The sequence below is a fragment of the Balaenoptera acutorostrata genome, chromosome 15, assembly GCF_949987535.1.
Source record: "Balaenoptera acutorostrata chromosome 15, mBalAcu1.1, whole genome shotgun sequence".
Classification (NCBI taxonomy): domain Eukaryota; kingdom Metazoa; phylum Chordata; class Mammalia; order Artiodactyla; family Balaenopteridae; genus Balaenoptera; species Balaenoptera acutorostrata.
This window is the reverse complement of record NC_080078.1, coordinates 87,336,691-87,353,038: the sequence shown is the minus strand read 5'-3', so window position 1 is coordinate 87,353,038 and position 16,348 is coordinate 87,336,691.

The window sequence follows — 16,348 nt, the reverse complement described above, 5'->3', positions numbered from 1 at the left end:
CCCACAAGCATGGGCCCCTGGTCCATTTCATCACCACAGTCTCCATGCCCGGGCACCAGGCACATCTAGGCTAGCCCTTCCATATGTAGTGCTTGAATGAATCAATGACATGAAGGATGCATCATTGCCTCCAGATAACAGGGAGAACCCATTTGGGATCAGGGGAGAGATGGAGAGGAAGATAGGGAAAAGGAGAAACTGAGTTCTCCCAAGGGTGGGAAGCCCTGGACCCTGACCCTGGGCTGAGGATGGAAGGAATCACAGAACAATTTTAGAGATGAAATGCAGAGGACCTGCACCAACTTCAGGTGGGACCTGGGAAACTGCCCTAACCCCACAGGACCCGCCCATTGACCGGGGTGCCTCAGACGTGGCCTTGGACATGGGTTGAAGCCAGTGGGCTCTGGGCAGCCCCTTAGATGCCTGTGTCCCCACTGTGTGGTGGGAAGCAGCAGACCATTTACCTCAACTTCTGGGGGCAAGGTACCCCAATGGGCCTCAATGTCGGGGTCTCAACGTGCCATGGCAGCGCGTCCCTGAGAGGTGCAGAGGGAGCTGAGCCTTGATTCAGTGGCTCCGTGTAAGACCCAGACCAGATGCAGGTTGGGGGACGGTGAGGGACCCCGAACCAACGGGGATTTACTCTCTGCCTCCTGCAGAAATGAAGGACTGGCACAGAAATTGAGTTAGAAATAAGGCAAGGTGTTTTCTTGTACACCTGAGTTTTGCGGACAGGAATTCAGCCTGCAGCATTCCTATTTCACGAAACCTGAGAAGAAGAGAGACCAAGGGGCCCTCCTGGGGAAGCTGCGGGATGATGGGCAGGCGGGGTGAGCTTCCCCAGGAACCCCTGCAGCCATTCGTCATTCATTCCTTCATCTATTCAAAGTTGCCAGGCACCTAGTATTTTGGGGACACTGGGATCCTTCCTGGGGTTACAACAAAAACCAGGCCAGGCTGGAGTCACAGGAAAATTCTGTAGAATGGCAGTCTCTCTCTCCTGACTGAATACCAGGCAATGTCGGTCACCCCTGCTTCTAGCTGCTGCAAAATATATCATTAAGAACAACATAATTATTTTCTAAATAGCTCCCCAAATGAGTCAGGTCAATTTAAACTTACTGATTTAGCATAAAAAAGATTTCGGAGAGCATTGGTGTGCTTTCAGGCAATGTCTGAGCACAGGTAAGGTTGTGGGCAAGAACGGCCTGCAGCCTCGACCGCTGGGGTGGAGGGTGGGCTGAGGGTCCGCAGGAGACAGGGCGGGGGAGCACCGGCCTCACCCAGGCCACCTTTGCTTTGCTCGGAGCTCCTGCGCGCCTTCTGAGCACCGAGCCCCTGGCTGGGTGCTGTGAAGGGCACAGGGATGCAGGAAATAAGATCCCTGTTTGCAAACCATTTACTGAACAGCAGCATCTGTGGCCAGCTGTGGGCCAAAGGGCTGTATTGTTTCAGCAGCACAGCCTTAATTTTTTTATTTTTGGTTAGTTGCTGAGACAAATACTGAATGTTGGTTCACTCAGGCAACTTGAACCCCTTCCCAAGCTACTGCAGAGCCTGGACTGCTGAAATGCACATTTTCCAGATTCTTCTGTAGCTGGTGCTGCAGGCAGCCTAGATGCTGGGAGCAGACAATCCCCGAGTCCTGCAGGACGGAGGACAGTGCAGTTGTGGTGTGGTGGACATTCACGGCCAGCCCCTAGTGTCACCGGGCAGCAGCAAGGCACATGCTAGCACAGCCCCTCGGCAGGTGAGTCCCTCCCCTGACGGCATTGCCCTGGCTATGCGGAATCACACAACCCGATGCCCTGGTTTTGCTGGAAATGCCATCCACTACCTCGGTCCTCTAATAAATTCGTTTCCACTTAAACTGGCTCCATTGGATTCTGTTGCCCACAACTAAGAATTCTGTCTGATAGAGGTTTGGCTTCTCTTGGAAACCTTTGAAAATCTTTAGAGGCAGTGGCTACCTGAGCCACAAGGAGGTGGCCTCAGTGAGAAGAGCTAAGTGCTGGCCAATCAGCCCTGCAAACACCTGGCCCAGTTCACTCATTTCTTTACTTGTGTGGTTTCCATCGGCACTGGAGCTGCATCTTCCCTAAAACCACAGGGTCTCTATAAAATGACAGTCACCAGAAACTCAAGATACTCAGTCACCTCTCTCTGTGTTTTGTTTATTTTTTCTTAGTAGTCTCAGAATGATATAATAAATTATTTAAATAATAATAAATTAGTTTAAAAAAACAAGTAGTTTTTTCTCTTATGTTTGGAATACATAAAAGCAAGCAAGAAAATTAAATAGGTAGAGTGAAAAAAGGAAGATTGATTAGAACTTTTGAAATAGAGAGAAATACATCTTTTCTCCTGATGGGAATGCCATCATCTGATCGTGGGCTATTAACAGGCCATTTGTATCCTAGAAGAATATCATGTTAGCAGAAATTAATCTGTCAGCTTTCTACATGGTGACCAACACTGTCAGCTTAATAGCTGCCCCAAAAAACTGATGATGTGGAACAAGAGTAAATAGCAATATAAAGAGATACACCGTGGTTCTTCAGATGCCTGTGTAGATTAACCTGATTACTGATTAGCTAGCTTGTAAATTAATGAGTTATCCCTATTAATTATGTGTATGTCTTCATAAATGTCTTCATTGGATTTTCTAGTGATAAAGTGAGCTAAGTAAATAGTAAAATGAGGGCGATGCAACACGCAGAATCTTAGGATGTGGGTAGCAGTTTCTGTGGGCAACTCCCCCAGGGCATTCAGTTACTCTTCTATCCTTCCCACTCTCCCAGGGCAGCGGGGGTGTCAGGGCTGACCATTTCTGCTGGGTGGTCACTCAGCCTCCAGCTCCACTTCCTCGGACAGCGGTGGACCCTCCGTCTGATGAACACCTAAATTGCCCCATCACGGCGGTACTTGTGGGGCATTGATATTCCTCATGGTTTCTCCATCTTGTTGACCAACCACGAGCCTGTTGAGAGCAGAGCCTGTGACTGATTATTCTCTTTCTTCCTCGGTGCCCAGACGGGCTGGAAACGGGGTGGGACCTCACTGAGTGTTAGTTGAGTTGAAAAGCTGTGTTTCCATCATCAAGTTTTGGTATGGGCTGTCCTTGGGAGAAGCCCTGTGAGCACGCTGCTCGGGGTTGATGATTCTGGGGGAAATGGTCCTGGCACTGGGGACTTTCTACTCAGGGAGAGCTGTAAGCTGAAGAGTGTAGAGGAGATGGTCACAGGGATCCCTGCCGGCTGTGGAATTCTCGTACTGGCTTTGCTTCCTCACATCCAGCACCCAGCCTCAGGGCCTCCCGCCGTCCTGAGCATCTGGTGCTACCGTTTCCTGCTCGTGGTCGCAGCTCCTATTTCCCCATCAGGCCTTTCCATCGCTTTTGGTGATTCACCCAGCTGATCTGGTCTTTCCTGTCCTATATCTTATGTAAATTCTTTGACATTTCAGACAGGTAGATGCACCCTTCTCTGATATACATATTTCCCTACTTTTAAATTATATTTTGGAATATTGTCCTACAAGTTTGGAAAATGAAGAAAAATAAAAATGGGTGATGACTGATCCATCTTGAAACAGGCATCTCAGGCATTAGTATCAATATTTTGTAAATTCAACTCCACTGGATGGTGTATTGAAAACTACAAATCATGAGATGATCATCTCCACGTGGTGTACATTCTCACTGCTTGCAAGTGAAGTTTTTTGGCTGAACTCAAACAGCTTGTATTTGCCTTTTCACCACATCTACTTGAAATGGATGGTGTGGTAGGAATTGCATGAATCATCTCCTTGGTAGCATGCACTCTCCTCAGTATGTCATGGTGGGGTAGAGAGAGAGAACAGGCTGTCTTGCTCCGGGCTCAGCTGTGCCACTGGTCACAGTGTGATGTGAAGCACATCTCTTCCCATCTCTGAGATTCAGCTGCTTTTTCCTCCGCAGCGGAAGAGGACAGATGAGATGCTCACCAGGGTTTCTACCGGCTGTGGAATTCTGTAATTCTATGGGGCTCTAATAAGGGGGCAGTGGGTGTGGATTTCTACACATCCGCTGGAACTTGCAAGGGTGAAATGAATGCTTTAGTTCCCCTTAGAAATGTCAGATTCCAGCAGAGTCATCACTGCAAACAGAGCGCTTGGAGCCGTTGTGTACAGGATGAGGTGCCGCGTTCCAGAGCAGATTCCTGGATGTTGCATGGGGGGCTGTTACTCTGTTGATGAGAACCATCTATCTTTCATCTTGCCCCTGTGCACAGGCAGTGAGACCCAGAAAAGACAACATTATTTGTTGGATTAAAACTCAGAAGGCATCACCATAGAAAGCAGGGGAATGGGTTCCCGACCTTTTTTTTTTTACTATATATATCTGAAAAATCCCAATTTGACTTGAAATTCAACCATTTTTTTTTCTGCTGTGGATGTGGAGGCTTCAAATAGGGAGAGTCAAACATCAATAATTCAACCATTCTTAGCAAGGCAAATTCTCGGCAAACAAAATAAGGGAGCAGATTATAACACACAGGAGGAGCCCCATAACAGTTCGATGCATAAGAGGATGGCTGAATGAACCGATGCACAGGAGAAACAAGTGGTCCTCTGTAATTGTGAATTTCCAGATTTCTGGCTGTTTGACCAAACAGCCAAGGATGACCTAGCATGTTTAAGCTGCGAGGAAAGCGTGTTGTTGCTGCAATGCTGATTCTAGTTCCCGGCTAGCTGACAAGGGGACAGCCACCCAGGGAAGGGCAGAGCCTGCCCCAAGCTTTACTTGTTATCTGATATGCTTGTAAGACATAATGATTTCTGCACCCTCCCCTAGAGATTCTGCTTGAGTCTGGGATGGGACCTTTAGTTCTCAAACTTGGCCACACATTGGTATCACCTGGAGAGTTTTTAAAACACCGATACCTAGGCCCCAATATCAAGGATTCTAATTAAGTTGATATGGGGTATGAACTGGGCATAAGGTTTTTTGTTTTTTAATTTTCTGAGTGATTCTAATACGCAGAGAAGTTTGAGAACCACTGCTGTGGACTTAACCAGTGTCCCAGGTGGTTTTTATGATCACTTAAGGAGGCAGCAGCCCAGCATGATACCTGTTGTGGTGTTGAGTGTGCAAAGGGGCTGGTGAAGAGATTTTTGATTAGGAACATCTGATGGCGTAGGTAGTCTCACACCCTTCTACAAAATTGAGAAGTAGAAAATAAAATATGATAAATGTGCTTTTAAATATATAGCTGCTCTTGCAAGAAAGAAAATAAAATCCCTAGGTGCAGGAAAAACAGAGAACTGAAGAGCAAACTGCATTCCAACGCTTCGTGACAGTGGAGGAAGGGTGACGGTCTCAGGAATCTTGGGCAGGGGTTCTTAATGCCAGCTCCAAATTAGAATCATCTCGGGAGATTTTAAACCACATTAGTGTCCACTCTTGCTCCAAACCTGTTAATTAAATATCTGTGTGGATGGGGTTCAGCCATAGGCCTTTGTAAGTTCTCCCAGGTGATTCTAATATGCAGCAGGTCGATTTGGGTTTTAATTCCCGTATTAAAGTCAGAAGCGAACAAGGATGTTGATTATCACTACATTATTCAGCATTACAGTGGATGCCCTAGTCAACGTAGTAAGACGAGAAAAAGAAATAAAAACGAAAGGAATCGGAAAGGAAGAAATCAATAGTCATGAATGGCAAATGGTATGACTGTCTACATAGCAAGCCAAAAGAATCAACGTAAAACTACGGGAACTAATAAAAAAGTTAAACAAGGGAGGCAGATACAAGAACAATTAAGAAAAATAAATTGTATTCTTAAACAGTAGAAGATAACATTACACCATGTCATATTTTAAAATGGTATTCACAGCACCAAAACCCCTAAAAGGTAGTTAAGAATAAAGCTATCGAATCTGAGAAAGAATATATATATATATATATATATATATATATATATATATATATATATATATATACACACACACACATATATATTAACTGAACCACTTTGCTGTACACTTGAAACTAACACAACCTTGTAAATTAACTATACTTCAATAAAAATGGTTAAAAAAAAGAATAAAGCTATCAAGAAATAACCAAGTCCTTCATAGAGAATATAATAACTTTTCAATAAAAAAATAAAAGAAGATACAAGTATATTATCAGGTATACCCTGTCCATGGACAAATGGCTTGGTATTTTCAATCACTCAACAAATATGTATTAAACAACTTCCAGGGGCCAGGTGCTATACTGCAAACAAATTTCCTACCTAACGGAGCTTATTATGTAAGGTTCAGTATATCAGACGCCAATAAATCACATGGAGGGAAAAATAGAGCAAAGTAAAGGAGATTGGAATGGAGGGATGGAGGGGGTTGCTATACTACAGAGAACATTTGCGGAAGGACATTCTGATAAAGAATCCTGATAACGCAACATTTGAGTGGAGCTCAGACGGAAGTGAGTAAGTATGCCAGGAGGACATCTGGGGAAACTTGTTTCAGGCAGAAGATAAAATGATGCTAATGGCCCACAAAGGTGCTCGGTGCGTTGAAGGATAACAAGCAGGTGTGGTGAGAATGTGGGTGTGTGTAGTGGGGGAAATGCTGGGATTCAAGGCAGGTGCAGTGCGGGCAGGGCCCTGTTGGCTATTGTAAGGAGTTTTGTTTATCACTCGTGAGATAGGAATCCATCGGATGATATTCACACTGAGGGGTGGCATGATCGTAAAGTCTCACTGGCTCATCTGTCTTCTTGTGTCAATAAATTGAAAGGGAGCAATGGTGGACATCTGCATCCAGGTTTGGGGCTGTTGCTATAATACAAGTGACAGGCATCCAGGGAGTGGTGATGGAGGTGCCAGAACTGGTCAAATTCTAGATACATTTTGAAGGTAGAACCAATAGGATTTGGTAATGAATTGTGCATGGAGTATGAGAGAAAGAGATGACTCCAGGTTTTGCCCGGAAACACTGGAAACAGAATGTTTTCATTGCCTGAAATGGACAAGACCATGGAACACTGGTATAGGGGGAAGGTATCAGGAGTTTGGTTTGGACTCTGTAAAGTTTCAGTTGATGACTGAATTATCACACTGTTACTTGCATGTGAAATTCTGGAATTGAGAAGAAAGTGACAGAAGTTTAGGCTGGAAATAAAAATTGGGGATTCATCAATATCTCTGATGGTATTTTAAAAAGACACTCCATGAGATTAGGTTCTAAAGAGTAGTCACAGGACCTGCAGAACTTGGAAACTTGTTAGACTGCAAATTCTTGGGCCCAACCCCAGATATCTGGGGCCTTCTAAGAGCTACTGAATCAGAAACTCCATGGGTCTGAGATCTGTGTTTAATAAGCCTCTAGGTGGTTCGGAAGGATGCTGGGCTCGTTGCTCTTGGGATTCTGCCTGGATAGAGAGATGCCTGTTCCAGGCACTGAGGCTTGGGTCCCGTTGAGGCTCAGAGAGCAGGGTGGGGAGAGAAGAAAGAACCAGCCAAGGAGACTGAAAAGGAAAGTAAGTGAGGTAATACGAGGAAGATGAAAATTCTCCCCAGATAAATGCACAGATTCAGTGCAATCCCGAACAAAATCTCAGGAGTTAACAGAGCTTGACAGCTGATTCTAAAAGTTATATAACATAGTAAAGGGCCAAAGATGGAAAAGACAATTGTGAGAACGACTCAGGCAGGATTAACCTCAGTAGAAATCACAAGAGCTGTAGGAGATTTGTGTATAAGAGAAGTGGCATCTCAAATCAATGGGAAAAGATGGACTTTTTAATAACTGGTGTGGAGACAACTGGCTGGACATATGGAAAAAGAGTTATTTAGATCCCTACATAACACCATATACAAAAATATATTCCAGATGGACTAAAGGCCTATGTGTGAAAAGCAAATGTTTAAAAAGAAAATATAGGATAATATCTTTATCTCACTGGGATAGTCAAAAAATTTTTCTGATGAAAAAAGATTGATAAATTTGATGACAACAGAATTTTAAATACTTGAATGATGAAAGCCAATTTCACAAATTGGGAGAAAGTATTTGTAATATGCGCCAGGGGCCATGTTTGATACCCAGAATATTCAGAATAAGAAAATAATAGTTTAAAAAAAGTGACAGGGGGATAAAAGGCCTGCCAAAATATGTTAAACAAGAATTCCATAGGTGAGAAAACCTAAATGTCCAATAAACATATAACACAAAAATGCTTGGCCTTGAGTAAGGAGGGAAATGCAAAATAAAACAACATTAGCATAACATTTCCCAGCAGACTGGCAATAAGGAATAAGGTTAATCCCTGGCTGTATTAGTTTCCTATAGCTGCAGTAACAAATTACCATACACTTTGGAGCTTGAAACAACACCAGTTGAAGATCTTACAACTCTGGAGGGCAGAAGTCAGAAATCACCCTCACTGGGTCACAGTCAAGGTGTCAGCAGGGCTGGGTCCTTCTGGAGGCTCCAGGGAGGGTTCCTGGTCCTTGCTTTTCCAGCAGCTAGAGCAGCATTCCCCACATTCCTGGGCTCCTGGCCGTTTCTCTTTCTCAAAGGCAGCCTCTGCTTCCATCATCATCTCAGCTCTGTCTCTCTGATCTCCTGCCTCTGTTTCATAAGGACCCTCGTGATGATCCATCATCCAGGGTCATCTCCTTGTCTCAAGATCTGTAACAATGGCATCTGAAAAGTTCCTTTTGCCATGTAAGGTCACATTCACAAATTCCACATTTACAGGATGTTTAGGAAGTAGGGGGCATTAGCTAGCCTACAACACAAGCTTTGGAGAGGATGTGGGTCATGAGGAACTCCTACGAATTGTAATCACTATAGTCACTTGGAGAATAATTTGTCGACACCTAGTAACACCTAGTAGCATTAAAAATGTGTGTCCCCGATCACCCACAATTCCATTTTTACTCTCAGGGACTCATAGACACAGACATGCACAAGAATGCTCACGGAGGCACCATTTGAAGTATTAAAAAAAAAAAAGATAAAGAAACAAATTGACTTTCAGAAAAGGAACATATAAATAAACTGGGGTGTATTCACAGAGTAGAATGCTATACTTCAGTGAAAATAAGTAATATCAACATGCACCAATAATAAGTAACAAATGGACTGTTGGGTGCAAAAAAAGATCTTGGAGAAGGGAGAATACGAGTGTACTTAGGTAATAATAAAAACCACAAAAAACAATGTGGGTGTCATGAATGGATGGATACACGTGCCTTCAGTCTAATGATCTGAGCAAAGGATCAACATGGATTCAGGAGTGTGATCATTTCCAGGGAAGAAGCTGGGGGAAAGGAATCAGACTTTGGGTTTTAGCTCTCTATTCTGATTTTTTTTAATTTGTTGGCTTAAACGGTAAAATAAAACATGTATCTCTTTTAACCTCGGTGGTGACTTTGTAACTCTCTATTATACTACTTTCTGAATGGTCTCAAATGGATAACATCACCTGCTTGGGCTGCTGTAACAGGGATGCTATGACAAGTTCCGTAGGCTGGGTGGCTTAGGCAGACATATATTTCTCAGCACTCTGAGGTCTGGGAAGTCCACGGTCAAGCAGCTGGCGGACGGGGTTCATGGGGAGGGCCTGCTTCTGGCTTGTAGACAGCCACCTTCTGGCTGTGTCCTCACACGGCTTTTCCTTGGTGCATGTGTGTGGAGAGATGGAGAAAGAGATCTCTCTCTCCCCTTCTCAGAAAGATGCGAATCCCATCACCAGGGCACCACCTTCATGACCTCCTCTACACCGAATTCCCTCCCCAAAGCGGTTTCTCTATCCCCTGTATTTTCTGCCCAAAAGCCTCACCTTCAAGCACCATCACATCGGGGGTTAGGGCTTCAACAGGTGAATTTTGGGATGATACAAACATTCAGCCTGTAACAGTTCATGAACGCAGACACAGAGGATGAACCTGAGGACACGGGGAGGGGGAAGGGTAAGCCGGGACAAAGTGAGAGAGTACCACTGACATATATACACTCCCAAATGCAAAATAGATAGCTAGTGGGAAGCGGCCGCATAGCACAGGGAGATCAGCTCGGTGCTTTGTGTCCACCTAGAGGGGTGGGATAGGGAGGGTGGGAGGGAGACGCAAGAGGGAGGAGATATGGGTATATATGTATACGTATAGCTGATTCACTTTGTTATAAAGCAGAAACTAACGCACCATTGTAAAGCAATTATACTCCAATAAAGATAAAAAAAAAAAAAAACGACAAAGAAAGAGTGCCTACAGATCCCTTGTTCAAAAATATCAGCACCCTGATCCCCGAGCCTCTTTCCTGCCCCGTCCCCAGCTCAGATGTCTCTTTTGCAAGCCTGTGTCCCCTCTGTCCCATGTCTAACTCCAGCCCTGCTGCCATCCCCAGCTCCACGCAGGCTTGGAGCAGCTTCTTGCAGATGTGACGTGAGCATCCTTGCCTTGGTTCCCACCTGTGCCTGGGTTCCATACCCGTCCTGCCTGCTTCCTGCTCTGAGGCTTCACGACTGTGTGGCATGTCTGTGGAAACCTGGGCACTCACCCACGTGTGATAGAAGTACCAGGAATTACCATCCACGGGTCTCCCTTGACCAATGGGGCCAGTAGCTGAACTACAAATGCTCCCCTTTTGACTCCTGGGCAAACAGTTGTGAGACGAATTGAATTAAGCTCCAAAGCAGGCCGCTAGGAGGGAGCACTGACCCCAGCATGGCAGCCAAATTGAGCCCACGTCCCTGACTCCCTCCCTGGTCCCTCAGCCCCACTCTCTGGGGCCATGTTCCTGGTGGGCGAACCTTTGTCTCCACGTCTGCTTCTGAGGGACCTGAGGCCATAGCTCTCACTGTTGTTTTATTTATTTTGCTATGAAAGTTCTCAAGCAGGTACAAACAAAGGGAGAAGGGCTCAATGAACCCTCCTGTAACCACTAGCCAGGGTCAACATCGCAGGTGGCGAATCCTGTCTCATCTGTAGCATCTATAGCGACCCCTCACCTCCTGCCCCCAACTCCCGATGGATCATCCCCTCCAAAATCCACACACCACCACGTTTCCACCCTTCAATCCTTCCATCCGCATCTCTAAAAGATTACAGCTCTTTTAAGACATAACCTGAAACTATTAATCACTTCCTAATACTATCAGATATTTATTGAGTAATCGATTTTCCTGGACTTTCATAAATACATGTTCACATTTACTTTGTTCCAGTCAAGATCCAAACTCTGTCCACACTGCCTTTGCTCGCTCCTTCTCTCAGGTCCCTTTTCCTCTCTTGTGTCCTGCCCCCCCTTCACTCCTGACATTTATTTATTGAGGAAAATGGGTCTTTTGTTCTGTAGAATTCCCTGCCTTCTGTATTTTGTGGATTAAATACCCCTGGTGTCATTTAACACAGTTTCTCTATCCCCTGTTTTTTCTGCCAACTTGTGAACTGAAAGTTAGATCTGGAGGCTTGATTGCATCCTGATGTGTGTGTGTGTGTGTGTGTGTTTCGTGAGGTGTGTCTGTATGTGTATGGCGGTGGGTGGTGTGTGTCTGTGTGTGGTGTGTCTGTTGGTCTGTGTTTGTGTGTATAAGTGTGGCATTTGGTGTGTTGTCTGTGGTGTGTGTGTGTGTATTGGTCTGTGTGTGGTGTGTTTTTGTTTGTGTGTGATGTGTGTTGGTCTGTGTTTGTATGTATGTGCCTGTGTGGTACATGGTGTGTGTGTGTGTGTGTGTGTGTGTGTGTGTGTGTGTGACTTCCTGCAGAGTGCCCTGTTCTCCCTGCTTGTGTCACTGGGTGCTGTGTGAGGACAATCACCTCCAATGGAGAGTAGTTTCCAGGGAAGGATGGGCAGAGAAGGATTTAGCCTGAAGCCAACAAGCTGAGATGTCACCTGTCACTCCCCTGGGCCCCCGTGAGGCTGAGAGTTGCAGGAAGTCACAGAGGGTTCTAGCTGGGGAGAGGAAGCCAGGTGGCAGCCAGGAATCACAACGCTTCTAGAGGAATCTTTAGAAGTAAAGGCCTGAACTCTAAAGCCTCCAATAGTTTTCTCGTGGTCTATTTTCTCATTTTAAATTAGCATTCACTTTCCTACGTGTCCGAGGGAGGACAGGGGAAGGAAGGCCGGAAGCAGAGATGGACAGGAGACACACACTGACCTCGCCCCCTCCCTGCTCAGCCGGAGCAGGGCAATATTTCAGGATTTCTCTGTCACCCAGAGCTTTCTAGCATATCCTTCACGATTGCCCAAAGTCTGCAGCGAATCTATAAGATTCCCTCGTAGGTGTGAAATGAGGTTGTGTGAAATACCACTGTGGAGGCACCGTTACACGTGTAATTTGCTTCTGAACGTACTGCTGCCAGAAACAGCCTCCGAAATAGCCTTTTCATTAATTGCAGTTTGGAGTTTGGTTATTTAGAACAAATGGGCTGGCAGGGTACTGCCGGGTTTTGGCAGGGAGTTTGACATAGCGGGGGGACGGTTCTGCTCCATGGGATGACATTCGTTAATCAGAACTCCTTTATAATGGGTTCTTCAGAGGGGTCTGTATTACGACGCAGCTATAAATAAACATGGCTTCGGGGGAAACGGGCTGAATGGCTCCCCTGTGCATCTGGTGGCTGCCCAGGGGTGGAGGACTGTTTCATTCATCCTCCCCTGCATGCAGCACCCACATCCTCAAGGCTTTGAACTGAAGGGATGAGGATACAGAGATCAATAAGATAATAAGCCAGGGATCCTGCTCTAAGGGAGTTTGCACGCAATTCAAACCAGGTCCACAAATACTAATGAGCATCTATCCTCTGCGGGACACAGGAGAGAAGCGTGGTGAAACCTGGGGGCAGCCTGGGTTCTCACAGCTTTCCCTCTAGCAGGAGATGCAAAGAGGAAGCTGGGAATGAAGAGTCACCTCAGGAGGCTTGGCTGCCTGAGGGTGTGGTGGGGAATCTGGTGCCCTAAGAAGCCAATCTCTTAGCTGAATCTCAGCAGGGATGTCGGGAAGGAGGAGGCACAGGGAAGGTTTCCTGCAGCTTCTTCCCTCTGACTTGTCCTACACCAACTTCTGCTCTCGGGCTCCAGTCTCCAGCTGTGCTGGACTTCAAGTCCTGGGAAGTTACCCTGCGTTCTCGTATCCCCACAAGTCCTCCCCATGGCCTGGGGCAGAGGGAACCCTCCACATCATCCTGTCTGATGTCCCGCTTCATAGGTCTCAGCTTAAACTTGAGCTGTGTTGAGAAAGTCTAACATGACGCAGTCTAGATGTGCCTGCACCCCTGGAGCCCACATCACCCATCTTTCTCCTCTGTAGACCTCCTCACCTTGGTAAATAGCTGACCAGAGCCTCTGTGCTGGGGGCCAGCTGCCACATTCAAGCGGGAGGCATTATGTCTTGTTGTTGCAGTGTCCTCATTGCCCAGGTTGGGGCTTGACATGTACAAGGCCACCAATAAACATTTGTAATATGAATAAAGGAATACTTGCGTGCATGAATGAACAGTATTATCATGCCCTCAGGGTATAACAAATAGGCAAAAAAATGGCCAAAGAGGCAATGTGGATGAATTAACAAGTCGTCAGTATCGCATCAAATGATCCTTGGCTGATAAAACAATCAGCTCCGCCTCCTTTCTCCCTAGATGTCATAAGGACTTGAAAATTAAATACTTATTTTCTCACCCCACTACATCAAGGGCTGACCACGAGACAAAGTTCTGACAAATAAGAAGAAGGCAGAAGTAGGTTAGGGGGTTTCCAGGAAAGTTTTTTACTTGCTTGTAAAAGAAGCCAGCATGTTGCTGGTGCTTCCCTCTTTCCCACGAAACATGGACTTGATGGGTGGCATGATGGCAGCCATCTTGTGACGGTGTTCAACAGATGTGACAAAAGTCAGTGCACAAGGAGGGTAATAACAGGGTAGTAAGATAGAATGAGCCTGGGTATTTGGTGGCATTGGTAAACCAGTGAACTTAAACTGACAGCCAACTACCTCTTGACAACTTATGATGTGAGACAACAAACTCCTGATTATTTTAGCCACTATTCATTAGGATTTCTTTTACTCATAGCTAAACATGTTTCCAACTGATACTGATAATTGGGTGAGGTACCTGCCATTTTATGTGTTAATTCTGGACCAGATTGTGGGTGAAGTCTGTGCCGTACTTGGGTACCGAGCAGAGGTGGGTCACATGAATAAACAAGGAAGGACGTAAGGTTGATAATCCTTGGGGGACCCTTCCACAGGCACAGCTGCATCCTCCTATCTACCCTGGGGAGGTCACGATGACACCGTAATTGCTGCGATTGATTGCTTGTTCTCTGATCTGCGGCTGCTCCCTCTAATAACCCTCCCTGGAAAAGATAACAGCTTTTATTAGGCTCTAAAGACATGGAGGAACTTGAGGACACTTTCCAGGGTTCCTGCATGTCTGTGCACAGCGGGGCAGCCCTGCGTGGGGAGAGCCACTTTCCCCTCAGTGAGATTTTGTGACAAGAACTCATTTTGGTCTCACAAGTGCCCGAACCCAGGGGGCTACCCCAGGCCCTTCTCTGCCATCTGTTCGAGGACCCGTCACCCCGTGCTCTGTGGGACACCCCCCTCTCCTTGGACACCGTCCTATCCTAACTCGCTCTACAGGCTCCCAGTGCACCATCTGGACCAGGGCCAGGCTCGGCTCACAGTCTGGGCAGCCACAAAGCACACTGTGATTGAAAACACGTCCCGTAATCCCCAAGTCTGAGTGCTTATATTGGCTCCTATGGAAGTCCATAGAACCTAGAGTCCTGTTTATTAATTCCTACTCTCAGCAAATATGTACTGAGCCTCGGCTGTAGGGCCAGGCACCGCATACAGTGGGGAGGAAAACCGTAGCACCTGCCCTCTCGGAACTGCGCTGGGAAGACAGGTGCTAATCGCATATTCACATACAATCACAATTGCAACAACTGTCACACAGGAGCCGTTTGGGGAGCTATAGAAAGAGGATTTACTGGTCAGAAAGGTCGGAAACAGCTTCTCGGAGGAAGGGACACTGGAACTGAGATCTGGATCCGGGCTTCCCTTACTCCGCACTATTGGCTTTGGGGCAGGGTTGCTCGTTGAGGTGGGCTGTCCAGTGCACGTAGGATGCAGTGCAACATCCCCGCTTCTCCCCTCTGGATGCCAGTAGCACCCATCGTCTGACTGTGACGACCGAAAACCTCTCCAGACACTGCCAGCTGTCTCCTGGGGCAAATAATCCCCTGGCCGAGAAACACTGGTTTAAAGGTTCCCTCGCTGTTAACCAGCTGAAGTGGGGTGGGGAAGCGCGAAGATGCCCCAGACAAAGAGAAAGGCAGGTGCAGGTGCCCTGTGGCTGGAGACCAAGGCCCCGAGAGCAGATCAGGGGTCTGGTACTCAGATGTGAGGCGGGAGTGTGATGGGAGGAGGGCAGGAGGACACGGGGGTTGAACAAGCCACACGGAGGGAGGGCTTTGTCCTCTTAAAGCACTGGGAAGACACTGATGGGTTGTAAGCGCCCATGTGATGCTCCAGGACCACTGCCCCAGCCCTTTGCCGCGTTCATTGACTTGTCTCTAGACACGTGTATTCAGAGCACAGTGCCCCTCTGTGCTACCCGATTCAGCACCTCAGCCCATTCAAAATCCTACGAGGCCCGAGGCCCCAACTCCTCAGGGCTGCCTTTTCTCAAACATGTGGCCCATTTTATGCCTCGTTCTGCCCACTTCCTGTCAGACACAACCACAGACTTCAGGCCGAGAGGGTCAGGGCTGAAGATCCACCCACAGCTAAGGCACATGTCCTTATCCATAGCCTGGGGCCCTTCGGCCTTCACTGGTCACTCGCCTGTGGGCTGTGGGATTCTTCCAGCCCCAAACATCATGGTGATGGGAACTGAAAACCAGCGGGGAGGGAGCCATGGTTCTCGAGGGAGCAGGAGTTGTTATCTCCCCAACATGGATGGGCAAAGCCCTGGATCGTTATTTGCAGGGAGGCCCAGGTCTTCCACGTTGCCATCCACGGGGCGGCCACCACACAGACGACACTGAAACTGATGGGGTCTGAGTAACCATTAGGATTTGAATGGCGAGTCGGGGATGTGTTGGCTTCTTCCCAAGGTGGTGGGGAGTCATAAAGGAAGGAGTTTGGCCGGGTTGCCTCCCAGCCTCCTGCAGGGTAGAGATGGGGTTAGCATGGGAATCCTGTTTCAGAAGTGCTGAGCTTTCTGTAACCATCTCCTTAAAAGTGTGTTAGTACAATGAGATGCTCTTGGCAAACAGAAGCCTCTCTCAATTATGCTGTGGGGTGGGGGGTTCGGGGGAGCCTGGTTTTGTCCAACCTTAGGCCCCA